The 16611-nt window shown below is 36.4% G+C and overlaps 1 long non-coding RNA gene across 1 annotated transcript; it reads left to right on the top strand.

The window, feature by feature from the left end:
- Positions 1-1268: 1268 nt before the first annotated feature.
- Positions 1269-16094, top strand: LOC310897678. The gene is made up of 3 exons (XR_014582479.1): positions 1269-2229; positions 6744-6839; positions 8752-16094. It is a non-coding gene; the product is annotated as an uncharacterized lncRNA (long non-coding RNA).
- Positions 16095-16611: the final 517 nt, after the last annotated feature.

Raw genomic sequence — 16611 nt, 5'->3', positions numbered from 1 at the left:
CATTGGGAATATGCAACTATTTATATTTTAAAAAGCATATATGTCAAAACAGAAAATGCAGTGTGATCTGGTATCTTACTGCCTGTTACAATTAAAGGAATATGATGTTTCCACCCCATAAGGGGAAACTATTTTTAAACAGTGGAATCACAAGGTGTGGTTTCATCATCAAAAGTTTTCTCTTGAGTTAAGAGTAAATTACTGAGAAAGGGAAAACAAATCCTCTGCATTTCAGGACACCAGATTATTCCTGTTGAAAAGGATTTTTCCATTGAAAAAACAAAAAACAAACAAACAAAAAAACAGGTCAGTCTAAAACACTGGGCTACCCACCCTTCCATTATCACCTAGAAGCACAATCTGGTGGATGATTACCACTGGAGTGGTAATGAAGATATTCAGAGTAATCTTACAGTGTCATTTTAGTTCAGAAAACTAGTGCCTTTTGTTGAGAATTTCTGATCATCCCTGCTTACATTCACACTGTGGAGCAGTCTTGGAGCAGACAAGTTGTATTGCTTTCAAATGGAACTCAAACAGAAGTTGTTACCAGAGTGACATACACCTACTGCATTCAAACCAACAACCAGCAATGAATGCATGAAACCAGAGCAGAGCTAGTCTGAAGTAACACAACCCCTGCAAATGAATTCGATGTGGATATTGAGTCCTTGTCATCACCTTTTTGGGTTAAAGATCAACTCCAATTGCACTATTTGCTCTTGTGTATGCTCTTTCACTTAGTTAAAATAGAGGTAGACAGACTTACCTGCTTCTTTTCTTATGCTCTTGCAGGGCTCTAAAACAACATTGCAATAAATTATATAACAATAAATCACAAGTGTAACCCCTTACTTGTACATTTAACAAGCTTAATAAAAATGCCAATACACTGCAAGTTTAAAAAGCAAAAACATTAATAGCATGATAGGATAGAAAGCCTATCTCCTAATATGCTCACTTTTTCAAACAGCAATAATGATACCGGAATGACCTATTTAATATCATCAGGTCTTTAGAAAGATGGAATTGTAATAATTTCCACAGCTTAAACATCCTAAAGTATTTTACAGACAAACCTAGAAGAAATTGGTTTCTTTCAATATGAAGAAAACCTGACAAGATTCTTGTATAGGAATGACATTTGAATAGACATGCTCCCGGAGGACACAGCAGTGCTGTCATCCTGCCTCAGTTTCCACACAGGACTCACTAGAGGTAGGAATTATCCCTTTACTTTTAGATGTTTCAGTCTCCTCCCAGAGGGAGGCTGCTGGTTAAAACCAAAATCCTTGATCAAAATGTTGGCCCATAAACCTCTCAGTAATGGAGAAGCCAATTGCTGTAGCTCACAGACCCCCCTACTCCTGAAGAATACTAAAATCAATTATTGAAGCCACACCTAAATCCCTTTAGGAATGAGGCCAGACTTCAAAATTGCTTCAATTCAAAGACAGTATCTTCACCCTTTGGTAGTCAGTTTTCCCTTCTTTTAAGCCTTCTACCCAGCCCAAATGCAGCAAATGTAATCTAGACCAATTCTATGCTTTTAATTCATGGGTGATCATAAAAGGCTAAAAAAAAGGCATAAAGGCATAAAAGGCATAAAAATAAAAAAATATTAAAAAAAAGGACTTCCAGATTATCAATTTATTCTGAATACTGCTTGGAAAACACAAGCAGTAAGGATGTTGAGGATCATGAATATCCCCCCCCAAGTACTTAATACAAAACTCTTGAAGTTTCAGAACTATTGAAATACATGCTTGGGATTTAATTTAGCAAGGATTCAGAAGTAAGAGTGCCACCTAGTGCGTCACTATTTACCATTCCCTGTGGATTCTTGAATTAATGGGAAGTCTCCCACCTGTATCTAAACTGGCAGAGAGTGTTTAGGAGGACTCTCTTTATTTTTCTTTTTGCTGCAGTGTATAGCACAGACATAAGTTAGGAGCTTAATGCAGAAATCGCTAGGAGGAAATTCTGTAGGGTATGTTACTCATAGGGCAGGCCAAGTAACCACAAATGATCATTGTCCTTAAAATCTATTAGGGTAATTCATTTCAGCTGGCAAGTTCTGACAGGCTGGAGAAAAGGGATATTCAGCTGTGATGTTAACATATATTCTGTTTCTCTTATATGTGTGCTGGTGTTACTTCATCTTGTGAAATTCAAATAGTCCTTGAGGACAGACTTCATCTTTCTCCATAAATGTGCAAGTCCCGGCTGGTAAGTCTTCCATTTGGAGCACAGATGGGAACAGCTTAGAGGCTCTCTGGTCTAACACAATAATAAAATTCCTGTTGAACCTCAGTGATGTTCAACATGTAAACCTCTGTGAATTACAGTTCATTATTCATTAGATAACAATCAGTAAGGTATAATACTCCAAGGTCTGACTAATATTTTTAAAAAGAAAGTATGAGATGACAGTATTTAAAGAAAAAAAAGTATGAGATGACTGTTCCTGAGGTACAATATAGTCCTTGATCTGTTACACACTTTTCTTAATTTTTATTATTATTTTTCATTTAGTTCTACGTATTAATTTCTAATTCTCACATCATGTCTTGAGATGTCTCAAGGCTTTTCAGCCAGAAGGCACAATCTTACAATAACAGGTTAGGTCACAGGGGTTCAACAGAGGAGTGGAAAGAAATCTGGGAAGGGGCAGCCTAGGTCAGCCTACAGAGTTCCCTGTCCTTCCCTGCTCTGTGGACTTCACCTTCCTTGCCATTCTCTTCCTCAAGCAGCAACTTCTCCTGAACAATTTGCAAGAAGCAACCCACTCCTACCTCTTTAAGGCAACCTGCTGTGCCTTCTGGGTGCCCTGCAGAGCCAGGTCAAGGCTGTGATGTGCTGTGGATGCACTGGAAGGCATGACTTTGCCTTTATGAAGGAGGTAAAGGCAATTAATTGCTGAGGGAGGCGTAGTCTCTAATGATACTTTTCATCCTGTCCCTCAGCAGGGATTCCAGCCTGTAAAGGCAGTAGGTGGCCCCTCCAGTCTCCATCTGAAGAAGGGCAGGCTGCTAATCTCTGCCTATTGCTACCCTAGACATCTGATTTTTCTTACACCTCCTGTAAGCTCTGAGTTTTCCCTTCCCATAACTACATACTTTGTTCAGACCAGTTCTAATAAGCCAACACCACACTCATTCTTCTACTAGAAATAGTTACTTGCATTTTCTGTGTGGTTATGTGCATTTATGCCTCTGCCATCCATTTGGATTTATTCCCAGAACAACTTCTCATTTGACGGCCATTGTTTTCTGTAATTTTTATGCCTTGTACCTGTGTTTATGGGAATGGTATTTTGTTCTGTCATATGCCCAGAAGGATCATTTACAAGGGAAGAAAAATATCATTATCTTTGCTAAACAGCTAGTGAGACTCAGACACAGAGGCTAAGTGACTTACCAAGCAGAAGTCATTGGCAAAGCTGTAAATAACTGAGTTATCTTCCCTCTTTGAATATACTGCCTTCTAGATGGAAAATAATAATAATATTTTAAAAAAATATCTCTGCTGATCACTGAGGAAGAGATAGAATGATAAATATGGCTGGTTCCAGTTCTATTACACTATTAAGTAAATCTTCACTTGTCAGGTAAAGCCATTGGTAACTCACTGTCATTAGTTTCAGCTCACTGCTTGTAGCCTGTAGAAACAAAGGCACTACATTGAACATCCATTTAGAAAGCAATTCCATAACTTTAAAATGCCACTGGTTTGCCATCACTGCTTTTGTAATTATTTCAAATCATTTCATAATATTTAGGGAAAGCTGTCTAAAAGTAATTGTATTACATCCAAGTTCATTTGTGAAAAACAACTACCTAACCCTGAAGCTGTTTTTTCTATACTGAGATGGCTCTTTTACATCTAATTTTTATTAAACTGTAGCGATGAGACAAATATTCAACATAAATTCAGAAGCTAAACATTAAAAAAAATGCTTGGTGCAATAAAGGCTACAAATCTCAAAGCAATCCAAGCAGAGAATGAAAAATGACAGGTCCGGTGGTTACATTAGCTGTTCACACAGTATATAAGTAATATTAATACTGTTGTGGGTTTTTAAATATGTTCTTAGAATAGAAAGCCCCTTCAACAAACTGATCAGATAAAAATCCTAACTCTAAGTCTGAAAGCCACTCCTGGAATATCATGAAAAAGGCGATTTGAGAATCTAATGACATTTTTTGACCTTTAGTACCAGACGCCCCCAAAAGGACATTTAGGCATTTGGAAGACGATCTCATAACCACAGATGTCCTTTCCAGCTTTTGTGTTTGTTTTTTGCCCAGCACCTTACCTGTAAAAGCTGGAGCTGTCCGTCTTCTATTATATAAATTCAAGTGTTCTCCTGTTGAAAGGATGCCTGGCAGTAATCAGGGTACAAGAAACTGCTACATTACTGAAACATTACACTGCAAAGAAATGAAAAAAGAGTTATTCCCACATATTTTCTTAAGTTACTGGTTAGAAACCTGTTCACTTCCCCTAATCTGTGCTAGACCTTAAGTTTTCTGTATTTTGCATACCAAAGCTATGTTAATTCCACTGAAAATATCCAAGAAAAATCACATCTAAGGTGAAATGGAGGGGAACTTGCCCTAGAAATGGAACACACTTCCACAAATTAATGATGCATTCTCCTACTCGCTCAGAAACGCAGGAAGGGGAAGATTAAATCAGTGGAAATTGGAGGTTTCCTACCATAAGATTTTAAGGGAAATCTTGGTGAGGAATATATAACGGAAACAGAATCAAGACAAAAATTCCTGTTGTATTTTTTGGAAGGGGAACTTTTATTATTAATGATGATATTGTATTGCAGAAATGTATATTTTCAGAAAGAAAACACATGTAAACTGGTATTGTCAAATAGAAAAACTGATTTAAAAATTAAGATTTTGTAGTTATTGCACTAGTTATTTATAAATTTAGTTGTTGTTGCACTTTGCTATTGCACTAGTACTATGTAATCTAACCAATGATTTCATAAGGCTAGAATTGTATGTGAAACAAAACAATCACGCTTCATAAATTCTTTAAGGTACTGAATTAGAATTATAGTTTTCTAATGTAGAAACTTTTTAAAATTAAAAAAAATAAATCACATTACTGATACAGTATTTATTTTAAACAGTTAAATGAGGAACTCATAAATTATTCAAGTTCTTTTTAGCTAGCTAGGACTGACTGATAAAAATCAAGACTTTCCTTCCAGGGTGGTAACCATAACTTGATGCACTTACTAATGGACAATACAAGAAAGAAATTCTGTTCCATGATAAACATAGTTTCTTTCCTCTAGGGGAAAATAAAACAAATAAAAATAAAGGATTATTTTTCCTAGGTTATTAGTGTTACCTAGTAAGTGACTCATCCATAAATTTTGACACAGAAGAAAACTGACTTTTGAAGAAGAGTACTGAGTCAGTTACTGACAAAAAAAAAGGGGGGGGGAGGGTAAGTTATAAAATTCATATGCTACTTATAAGCTTGACAAATCCAAGGTCAAGCTGAATGAAGGGCGAAAAGGAGCAAAATTCATTGCAATATAAAAGGCGCATGATTCAGCTGGGCTTTGTCTAAAGCTATCTATCCAAAACTATAAATTTACTATGAAATTATACATTTTATATTACAAATACTGTAATAGGATTCTTGCAGTAATATTCAGTTCCAGATTCAGACATCTATCAAACGTATGTGCCGACATGTGAGATGTGACGTGTGAGACGTCTATGCCTTATGCTATCTTACGTCTATGCATAGCAAATGTGGATCTAGTCTTTGTAGTCACTGGCATCTCAGAAGGACTCAAGGGCAGCAGAATCCAGTTTCCTAAAAGAGTAACTACAGTCATCTGAAATGTTCTAGCAGATCCAAAATACATCACCGGAGGATTCTCCTGAGACTTAGAGAAGAATTGCATCCTTTGGATCAGCAGCTGGATGACTAACAGAATATTTGAAGGCATGCTCAGTGATGCTAGAAGGTTTAGAAGAGTGTTTCTTAAGACATAAAATCATAGAATATCCTGAGTTTGAAGGGATACATGAGGATCACCAAGTGCAACTCCTGACTCCATACAGGATAAACTAAGGGTTAAACCGCATATCTAAGAATATTGTCCAAAGCCTTCTTGAACACTGATAGGTGTGGAGCCATGACCACTTCCCTGTGGAGCCTGTTCCAGTGCCTGACCACCTTCTCAGTGAATAATTTCTTTTGTAATGTGCAGTCTGAAGTCCCCAGATGCACCTTCAATCTACTCCCTTGCATCCTATTTCTGATTACCAGAGAGGAAAGATCAGCACCTCTGTCTCCACTCCCTCTGACAAGAAAGTGAGGTCACCCTCATTGTTCACCATCATTATTCTCTAAGTTGAACAAACCAAGTGACCTCAGCCGCTTCTCTTGTCATGCCCTCTAGTCCTTTCACCTGCTGTGTTGCCCTCCTTTAGACACATTCTAATGTTTTTATATCCTTCTTATATTGTAGAGCCCAAGTAAATCCTCACCAGATTGTCAACTGTGAGACATTCCTCCAGTTCTGTGTGCCTGGATCTGCACGTGGTAGACATACAAGGTGTTGCTCAGTCCAAAATCCTAGGGAACTAGGGTTCTCCACTTGACCAAGCAAGTTGTCTTGCTCCTTCCTGACCCAAACCCTACCCAAAGCCTACCTCTCATAAAGTCTCTGTTGTCCTGTTTGTTTGTTTCTCTAGGTACACCAGATACATCCTAGTATACTGACAGTTCTACTCCCTGCCTGAACTCGTGCAGACCTTGCTGGCTGTGGATTGGAGAAATACAGAACCATGGTCAGAAATGTGAAGTATTCCAGCGTGGGTGGGCCTTGAATGTGTCCTACACCTTAAGCATTGTGCAAAGTCAAAGGAAAGCCACAGAGAGGATGTGCTGTTGGGGCAGAGGGGAAAGAAAAGAAAAGGGGAGTCTGCAGCTGGTATTTCACCGGCTTCATACCATGCAAGCATGAAAAACTGCGGTCCTGCCAGAGCAATTTCAGATAATACCCAGGGAGTGGACTGCATTCATTGTATGCAGTGTAACATTTGCTTGTCAAAACTGTAGCTGCATTCAACAGGGGGAAGGGGAGGAAGCCATGTGCATGCTCTGATAAAGATATCTAGGAAGCACAAGCTTCTTCATGTGGCACATGTTCATTTTTTGCACAAAATTATGATCATTTATGTATCAAATACACAGCAGCCTCATAATTTTTTTGCTAGCAGCAAGAACTTTTGGAAATGATAGCAGCAACAGAGAACAGTCTGCTAACCAAAACCATAAGCATATTTGCCTGTCAGATCTTACAAAAACCTCAACTTTTATATATTTTAGATTAGTAAAATATTTACTGATTTTGCCTTGATCCCTTAAAAATAACTTACCTTCCTGGAGGATTCTCCTTAGTCTTTCATTCCCAGAAATCTCTGTGAAATAAAGGTATTTATTAGCGTTTTTAGAGCTAATAAGTGAAAAAAGACCTATTTTGATTTGTCAAAATCACTTGTAAAAATATCCTGATATATAAATATTGTATATTTTTAAATATTATGCATGCTTTTTAACATGGACAACTACAGTTAAAACATTATGGAATCCTGTACAAGATAAATATGCAGACAATGAGAATTTATACTAATTGCTATGAAAAGTGCAAACAGAAGGGGAAAGCTGTAGTCCCACAGAGCACATATTAGTCTAGGATTCAGGACTGGTATATCTGATAGAAGAGAGCAAGGATGGTTTCAGATTCCCATCTGCTGGCAAACTCTGTACTCAAGCATATCAGTACAAAGACCAACTTTGTATGTAAGGTGAATAATGGGCAGAAAAAACATGGCAGAACTATCAAGATAGGAGTAGGAAAAAAATATTTTCTTGACTGCTGTTATGTAGATTTATAAAAAATATATACAAGAGTTCATAGCAACCTGTTGTAACATGGAAGAGACACACTGAATAAAATGTCAAAATTAGGTAGATATGGAACTAAGAATATTTGGATAGATATTTTAGAGAGATGGAGCTACTGTAGAGAGTTCAGCAAAGGGCCTTGAAAACAATGAAGGTACTGAAACATCTTCCAAATGAAGAAAGGTTGAAAGAGCTGGGACTTTTCAGACTGGAGAAGAGAAGGCTCAGGGAGAATCTTATCAATGTGGATAATTACCTGAAGGGAGGGTGCAAAGAAGATTGAGCCAGGCTCTTTTCAGTGGTGCCCAGTGGCACCAGAAGTAATGGGCACAAATGCAAACACAGGAAGCTCCATCTGAACAACAGGTAACATTTCTTCACTGTGAAGGTGGTGAACCTGGAACAGGTTGCTTGGGTGATCTCCTTCCTTGGAGCTATTCAGAAGCTCTCTTGATGTGATCTTGGGCAACCTACTCTAGATGGCCTTGCTTGAGCAGGGACGGTTGGACCAGATGACCTGCAGAAGTCTCTTTCAACCTCAACCATTAATTTTGCAAAAATTTCTTGCAAGAGTATTTTTTCATCCCACTCTAACTAGATTTTAGAATACTTATACAAAAACAGCCTATACTAAAAATGAGCTACATTGCAAACATCTTCAAGTTACAAAACAAATAGCTTGAGCTGGAAAAGATGAAGTTAATTTTGATTTATTTCCTGCGTTACATTTGCATTCTGATGTAACCTTTTAGGTATAAAAACATGTTTTATTTTGTTTTGTTTTCTCTGCAGGTTTAATACCTCAATCATACGTTGCTTGGATAGTGTGCAGTGAATGGAGTGGTGTTAAAGCCAGTAAAGATACATTTCATGCAGAACAAATCATCTGTCTTGGCTCGTTATGCAATGCATTGTCCTATAGAATTTCCTCTAAATACACAATGGGTTCCTAGATAAAGCATAAGTTTTTCTCCTCTGTATTGTTCACTCTTTTTTCTTGAAAAAGTTAATTAAGCAGAGCAGGCCAACAAAATTTCTTCTAAGGAGATAAAATTAAAAAAAAAAAAAAGAGCAAAGGGCAAAGTTCTTCAACTTGCATACATCTAAAATTAATTAGAAAATCCTGTATCTAAATCTACAAGTACATTTGTTTCTATCCTAGTGCTTTTGAGGTCTGAAATGTGGGGATACATTTTATATGCAAGTACAAAATATGTGGCTCAAAATTTTCTTTTTTTAACTGTAATGGGAGTTTTTTGTAATCTTGCACATTATTTCAAATGCGTGAATTCCATTCAATACAAAAAAAAATAATCCTCTCTATTGAAACTGTTCTAATCTAAAGCATAAAACAACCCTTATACATATGAAATACTTGTTATTAAACTGCTAAAATATAGCTGACAGAAACAGAATTCATTGGTGGAAGCAAAACTAGAGGGCATTTCTATTTTAGCTGATCAGCATCTATCTCCTTGTGATGTAGACAAAACTAAATTAAAATTAGCAACATCTGAGAAGAAATGGATAAACTTTGAACCTACTTCTGGATATCCTCAACATGCAGACTATCAGCTGAGCCAAATGAATATTCTCTACAGAGCAGATTTATAGGGCTTGGTACTTTCAGTTTTAGAAGTTGATAAGTAAATTTTGAAAGTGGCAATCCAAATCAATTCTATGATAAAATCTGCCAGCTTATTGTGAGAATGTGTCATGGTTATAATAACTGCAATGACTTAGCCTCAGTTTTTAGGAAACTCTGGGAAATATACAATTAAGAAAGAAGATCTACAAAACGTTTTAGCAGTAGGAACAATGAAATGAAAGAAAGTGTCTCTATGTCATTCAACTCTAGTGGCACAGGAAGTTAGGCCCAAGCTACTAAGAGCTCACAAAAAAAGGTAAAATCACCTCTTTCCAAGAATTTCCAAGTCAAATACAATTCTGTTTATATTCCATATTATTTTATTCTGTTCCAAGCAATGAGATTTATCTCATGTACCTTGAAAGAGAAGGGTGCATTCAGAAAGAACCTTGTTTTATTCAAACAGAATTTTCCTTTTCTTCATTGTACTGCTGTAATTTCTAATCAGTTGCATGTGCCACACTTAAGAAAAGAAAGGTCCTGTAAAATTCAACCTTTGCTTGCAAGGTGTTGAGCTAATAATACTCAGCATTTTTTTGCAGCAGTACCTAGAAACCAACAAGCCAGATGCCCCTGCTGAGAATATCTCAGATATCTTGCAATCTATATGCAGTGCTCGAATACATTATAAATATGCAACCTCTTAGTCATGACTCATGTCAGTTGCTGTTGTCTTCTCTGTTTTATTGGTCTTTGCTCAAACATCTTCACTCTGTTAACAAGTATTTTTCCAGAACCACAGTGCCCAGAAAACTGACAGTAATGTTACAGGGTTTCATGTAAGCCCCACTTCATTTAGCTGAGTAATGTGATTAAAATTTGACAGATTTCCACTCTAGTTTGTGCTAAAAAAAAAAAAAAAAAAAAAAAAAAGGTTTTTTTGCAGGCAGGGATCCACTGTGGAACAAAGAACATCAGGTATTTGCATGACTGTCCAATTAGTCAGTGAATCTCTAATCCAGTGTCTTGGCAGCGCAGAGGCACTGACTTGTCGGGAATAGCAAGCATACTGTTCAACCTGCAAGAAGGAAATATTGACAGCAGTAGCTGTGACATCTACTCCTCGCATAGACAGATATACTGAAGTCACGACCAGATAAAGTGAATTAGAATTATATATCACCTGGAAGAAGGAAGAGGGAGAAAAACACAGTTTCTACATTATAGTCATAAACTAAATGGGAATAGATGTCTACAGAGAGAAGAATTAAAGAGGTTCCATTGAGAGGCATGATGGAGAACATCTTTATAGTGAAATATTGCTAAGATTTTATTATAGATAGATGAATGCCATCACAAGATTGAAATGAGGAAGATTTAAATAGCATATAAATAAATAAAAAAGGTGGATAGAGCATTTGTCTCACAGGCTGAACAGATGATTTTTATCGTTTTGAGAGGAACAGTGTCAGTTTCTCTACATTCATAATTTTTGTTAACACATGTCCTTGGGAAAAATTAAAGCAGGCATAAATCATGTGGACATAAGACCCTCTTATTATATTATTGATAAAAATGATAAATGCAATATAAATTTTGAATGACTAAATGTTATCTCATTGATTCCAAAAGCAACTTGGGGAGTGGCTTTAAGTCTTTTTATATCAGCTACTTGCTCTTGAAGAAGAAGAAGAAGAAGAAGTTTCTAGAAGAAGAAACTCAGGTAAATCTCTAGTGGTCATCTGTTCAGAGACTTAATTTTGCATTTGCGGTGTCCCTGTGGATTGAAATACAGTGTTATGAGCATCTCTGGCCTCCACATTTAGCTTGCATTTGGATTGCCTCTGGCCTGTATAGCAGCTGCAGGCATGTGGCACACAGTGGAGCACAAGTCTACAGTGAAATCAGATCTTGAAGTTAAGTGAGCCTCACAAATCTTAACACTTTACTTTGTGTCAGCTCACTGCAGAGCTGCAGCGCAGAGAGACAAGGACAAAGTGACATAGCTGTTTCCATCACTGAACAAAATAAATAGAGATACCTGTAGGTATTAGAGATTCAGTTGAGCAAAAGTGGCTCAAGCACTTGGAAAAAACAGAAAGTATTTCCAAATGCCCCCCAAGTGACCTTGTACCAACTCCCATTTATTCTTCCAGAAAAACTGTGAATGAAAAGTAGGTAGAGGTAGTTGGTTCTGGTCAAAGTGGAAAGGGGAAAAATAACATTTGTCATCCATAGCTGATGACCCACATACTAAGATGATATTGACAAATTGTGGAAGGAAATAATATTTTCTTAAATCATATATGATGATGTTATGCACTGTATCTTGACCCCAACATATGATCACCCAGTCCTGCTATAAGTGATCAATAGTATGATCAAGGGTCTACGTATGAATGCTCAGAGTTTCCAGAGAGGCTGGAATGTGGAAGTAGAGGCTCTTATATTTCCTATATGAGGATGTGCTGTAATGCAGTAAGCCAGTACCACATCTAACACCTGAAAACATGGGCTAAGGTAATCTGGTATCCCCTTCCAGGAAGTTAAATATATTTAGAAGGGCATGTAAATTGAAGGGGATTACCTCCCGAAAAGTGTATGAGAGCTGATCACAACATCAATATAAAAGTAATTGTATGAGTTAAGTATGTTTTTCTCTTTGGATGACCAGCAGTAAAGAAAATAGGTTCTCAACATACATGGTAAGATTTAGTTCTTGATTTAAACAACTCCAGTGAGTTTTCTGAAGGCATGTGAGCTGTCTAGGCCCCCATTACAATTAAAAAATATTGAGAAGATATAGGAGTGTGATTCAGCTGATGAGATGTTAGGCAACTCCCTTTTACAGCACCAAATTGCTCTTTGGGTTTCATTAATGACATCTTCATTAATTCACTGGAACCTGAGCAAGAGTAAACACCTACATTTTAAATACAAATTGAATCTCATGCCAATGATAGCCTTTTTGCCAGATATTTATGCCATGTAGCATAGGTTCTATTTCCCTACACAGCTATAAATAGCTCTTTTTATGAGGGAAAAAAAAGGAAAACAGGAATGGCTTATCTAATAAGTTTACACAAAAGAAAAAGAACAATGAAAATCAGGACACTAAGGAATTTTGGCAATTCTACAAATTTAGATAATAATTCTTTAGGTCTCTGTGAGCCCATCAGACATTCTCCATGGTCTCAATGACAGACAGAAGATATCCAGAAGAGGTTCTCCTCTATCTAGAGAGAAAAGCTTGGCCAGACCTTGATCAAGTGTGGTCCAGCCTAATGCATCAATGTGTTGTCAGATCTGCAGCTGTCATCACCCACTAGATCTAAAACAGCAACTGGAAAGTTCTGTAATTATAGTGACTTATAGAGACCATGGAACTTATATGCTGAGAAAAAGAGAGGCGTTCCTTTCCATTATCATGATGATAACGGAGTACAAAAATTGTGGGGAATTCATCAGCAGTGAAAGAAAAATTCAGAGAGTTCCAGCTAAATCACGGAACTGGTGCTCTGACTGTTCTTTTCTAATAAAGAAAACATGAAAATCCTTATGATGAGAGGATAAAATGATGAAATGAGTCATTACCATTGATTTGGCTAGCTCTCTAGTCAAGAACATATCTACACCATTTCTTAACTCCGAACTGACTGCTTGTAATGTCAAATTCATTATGTTGACTCGTTGTCCATCCTCAGCTGCTTCTGTCAAAACTTGCAATCATATTTAGGACACACCGCAATGCAGGAAGCATCAGTACCCTAGCTAACATCTGAAAACAGAGACTGAGAGAGTATAAACACGTGTGTATCCTACTTCGAACCTGATCAGTGTCACGCTGAGCCAACATGTTTTTTTCTGTACACTTACGTATAGAGTCAGGTTGGTGTCTTTAAACCTGAGGTTTATACAAGCTCCCCCTGTGCACAAAATACCAGATATGTTACCAGTGATATGTAAAATTTCAAGTTAATACTAAATCACATTTCAATATTTTTCCACATAGTATCGATAAAGAGGGTGATAACAATTAAAGGATAAGGATCATAGGGAGTTTATATTACTGAAAAATAGTCTGTACCTTCAGTACTTATATTCACATTAAGCTATTATTCCTATTAGCACCGATAAACTCAGAGTATGTCATCATCTGGCAATAACGATCAATTCTGCATCAAAAGGAGGCAGGAAGACTGAAAAGATTAACATTTCAGTGAAATGCTATTACTGTTCTTTAATTATATTAATACCACTGTTAAATCTCACCCAGAGATTAACAGGTTAAAATTAATAGTACCAGCTTTATGCGTGTCCAGTAAAAATAAACTGAGTGTGAGATGAGAAACTGTACCTTTTTTTCTTTTTTTTTTTTTCCCCAAAATCCAGCTCATTCAAACGAGAATCACGGGAATTGCCACCAGTGCCCCTTTAGACCTTCCTGGGCAGTACGAAAATAAAGAGCAGAGACTCCCACTAAGCAGGTGATCAACATCTCCTTTGACAGAAAATTGATCACTCATCCTAAAACATGCTGGAGTCTGTCTAGGCCTGAATAAATCTTTACCAGACACTAGCAACTTCATCAAGTACTGCCAGCATCTAATCTTCTGTAAGCAAGCTAATCAAGGAACAAGCAATCAGTGCTGCCTGTCACCTGTCAGTATTGTGGATAGACATCAGGAATGCTACAGGCCAGAGGAGCAGCACTCTTTGCTTTGGTAGCTCATCTCCTCTAAGTCAGAAACAGAGATAATCATTCTGCACCATTCGATAACACTGATTTTTGAGGAAGTTCACTGCTACTCTGAGGAGATGCAAGAATCATAGATATTCCTCAAAATAACTGGATGAATCTTTCATCCAGAGTCATGGTCAATTTTATTGTTCACTCTTCTTCAAAAAAAAATAATGTGGAAAATATTTTCAGAAACTCTTATATTTTTTGTGTGTTTATGTCCACTAAAAAGGTATGGATAAAACTGCACCAAGTTTTCCCTTTGTACTCACTCATTACTTCATCTATGACCAAGCTGTTTCTAACACTACAAGTCTGCATCCACCTTCCTTTTTTCCCAACTATAAAATTCTGCTTCCTTGTTAAATAGTCTCATCCCCCAATTTAGTTTTACATTTGCATAAATCTTGAAGTACTTTCTTTTTAAAGCCTTGTATCCTCCTTTTCTTTCAATTGGAAAAGCAGAATCTATTCCAGTGACATACAGAGACACTTACCTCCAGCCTTGAAAGATTCCAGGGTATTGTGCTTGCAATTGTGATATTACCAGCAGGACAAAATTAGTTCAAACCATTCTTAATGGTAATTTTCAGTTGGTTAAATTGTATTGACTATAACTCTTCAGTCCCAGGAGACCTGGGAGAGCTGGGGTCATGCGAACAAAAACAGAATGGCAGGAAGATAATAAAAATGATCTGAGGAAAAGAATCAAAGTTTAAACTGAGATTGTTATATTTTGTAAGTGAAAATAGTAATCAATCTGGAAAACAAAAGGTAAAAAGAGTTGTTTTTGTCTGTTATTTTCCCCTTTCTCCAAGACAGGCTTCTGCTTTCTCAGTTGGAATAGAGGTGCTCAGACACCTCATTTTACTTTCCATGCTTCCATACTTTCTTTGATGAGAAGAAGACTTCTCATGGGAGATGAGATGTTTGTAGGGGGAGGATAGTAAAGGAGGAATGGGAATGTTCCCATCAGGAAAGGAGGAATGGGAACAGTAAAGGAGGAATGGGTACACCATGGCACATAATAATAATAGCAATACCATTATTATTATTATTGTTGTTGTTGTTGTTATTAAAAGGTAAACAAGTTCTCGGTTTTATCTTTCAGTAAGCCTAATTTAAATCTACGTGGTGGTGATCACACTGCTCCAGACTTCTTCTAAAGAAGCTGTAAGTGATTTTTAACATTTTCTTTAATGCAAAACAAATCAAACCAAAATAAAACAAAAAAATACAATAGAGGAACAGGTAGAGAAATTAAGTTATATACATACATATATATATAATTGAATACTATGTCCAACAGAGACTGAAAAATATTTAAAGTAGATTTATTAGCAAGCTGCCTAACAGTAAACCAAAGCTATTATTTACATATTAGCTGAATTAATAGGTACATTTAAATTTATTGTTTTGAAATTGTTTCAGAATCAGCAAAGTCAGTCTAAAGAGCTAAAGAATGCCAGATCTTCCTTGCAGAAAGTCTGCTTAGCTTGCCATAGTTTCTAGGGTTTTTGTCTACATCCATACCTACAATGACTTTTGGTTCATAGAAGATATATAAGATATTTGTAATTGTAGTTTAGAAAAGGATAGGACAATGAAAATTGTAACCTTTCTGAAGATTGAAAGAGCTGTAGTTCCTCCTGATTTCCTCTTGGAAATTTAAATTACTAGTGAATTCAAAAAATCTATATTTACATGCAATTAAACAGAGCTTGATTTACTGATATAACTGCACTTAAATCAGTAGAACATATCACTTAATTGAAAGATGTTTATCCTTTTCTATTGTCCTATTATTCTTCTTCTATTTATTCCCATGAAATTTGCATGAATTTTTACAGTATAAATGTGTTTGTAAGAAAACATACCTGTATATATGTGTGTATAATAATATTTTGTATTATACATAGCAGGAAGAATATATTGATGAGATAGTAAATGGGTTCCATTAATTGTTTGAAATTTGTATTACAGGATATTGAGAATCTCTCTAAATGAGGTAAGCATTAAAATTCCTGCAGCCATGATCATGAAGACAAAACTTCCTAAATACTATAAATGAGATGCTATTTCAGAAGGATTGCAGATATAGACTCTATGCACCTCATTTAATTCTCACAATTCCCAAAATATTCAATTTTTAAAAAAATTAAATTTCTTATATTGAAAGAGTAAAGTAAATTCCTTGTCCAGGAACCATTGTACAGAATTTTGCTTATTAATATATAAAAAAAAAAAGGAAGAAGGTACTAGATCACTCAAAACGAATTTACTTCTAAATTGCAGATAGCAATGACATATTTATATGAACCAT

Source organism: Anser anser (assembly GCF_964211835.1).
Source record: "Anser anser genome assembly, chromosome: 3".
Taxonomy (NCBI): Eukaryota; Metazoa; Chordata; class Aves; order Anseriformes; family Anatidae; genus Anser; species Anser anser.
The sequence above is the reverse complement of the archived record's forward strand: the minus strand, read 5'-3'. Positions and strand labels throughout refer to the sequence as shown.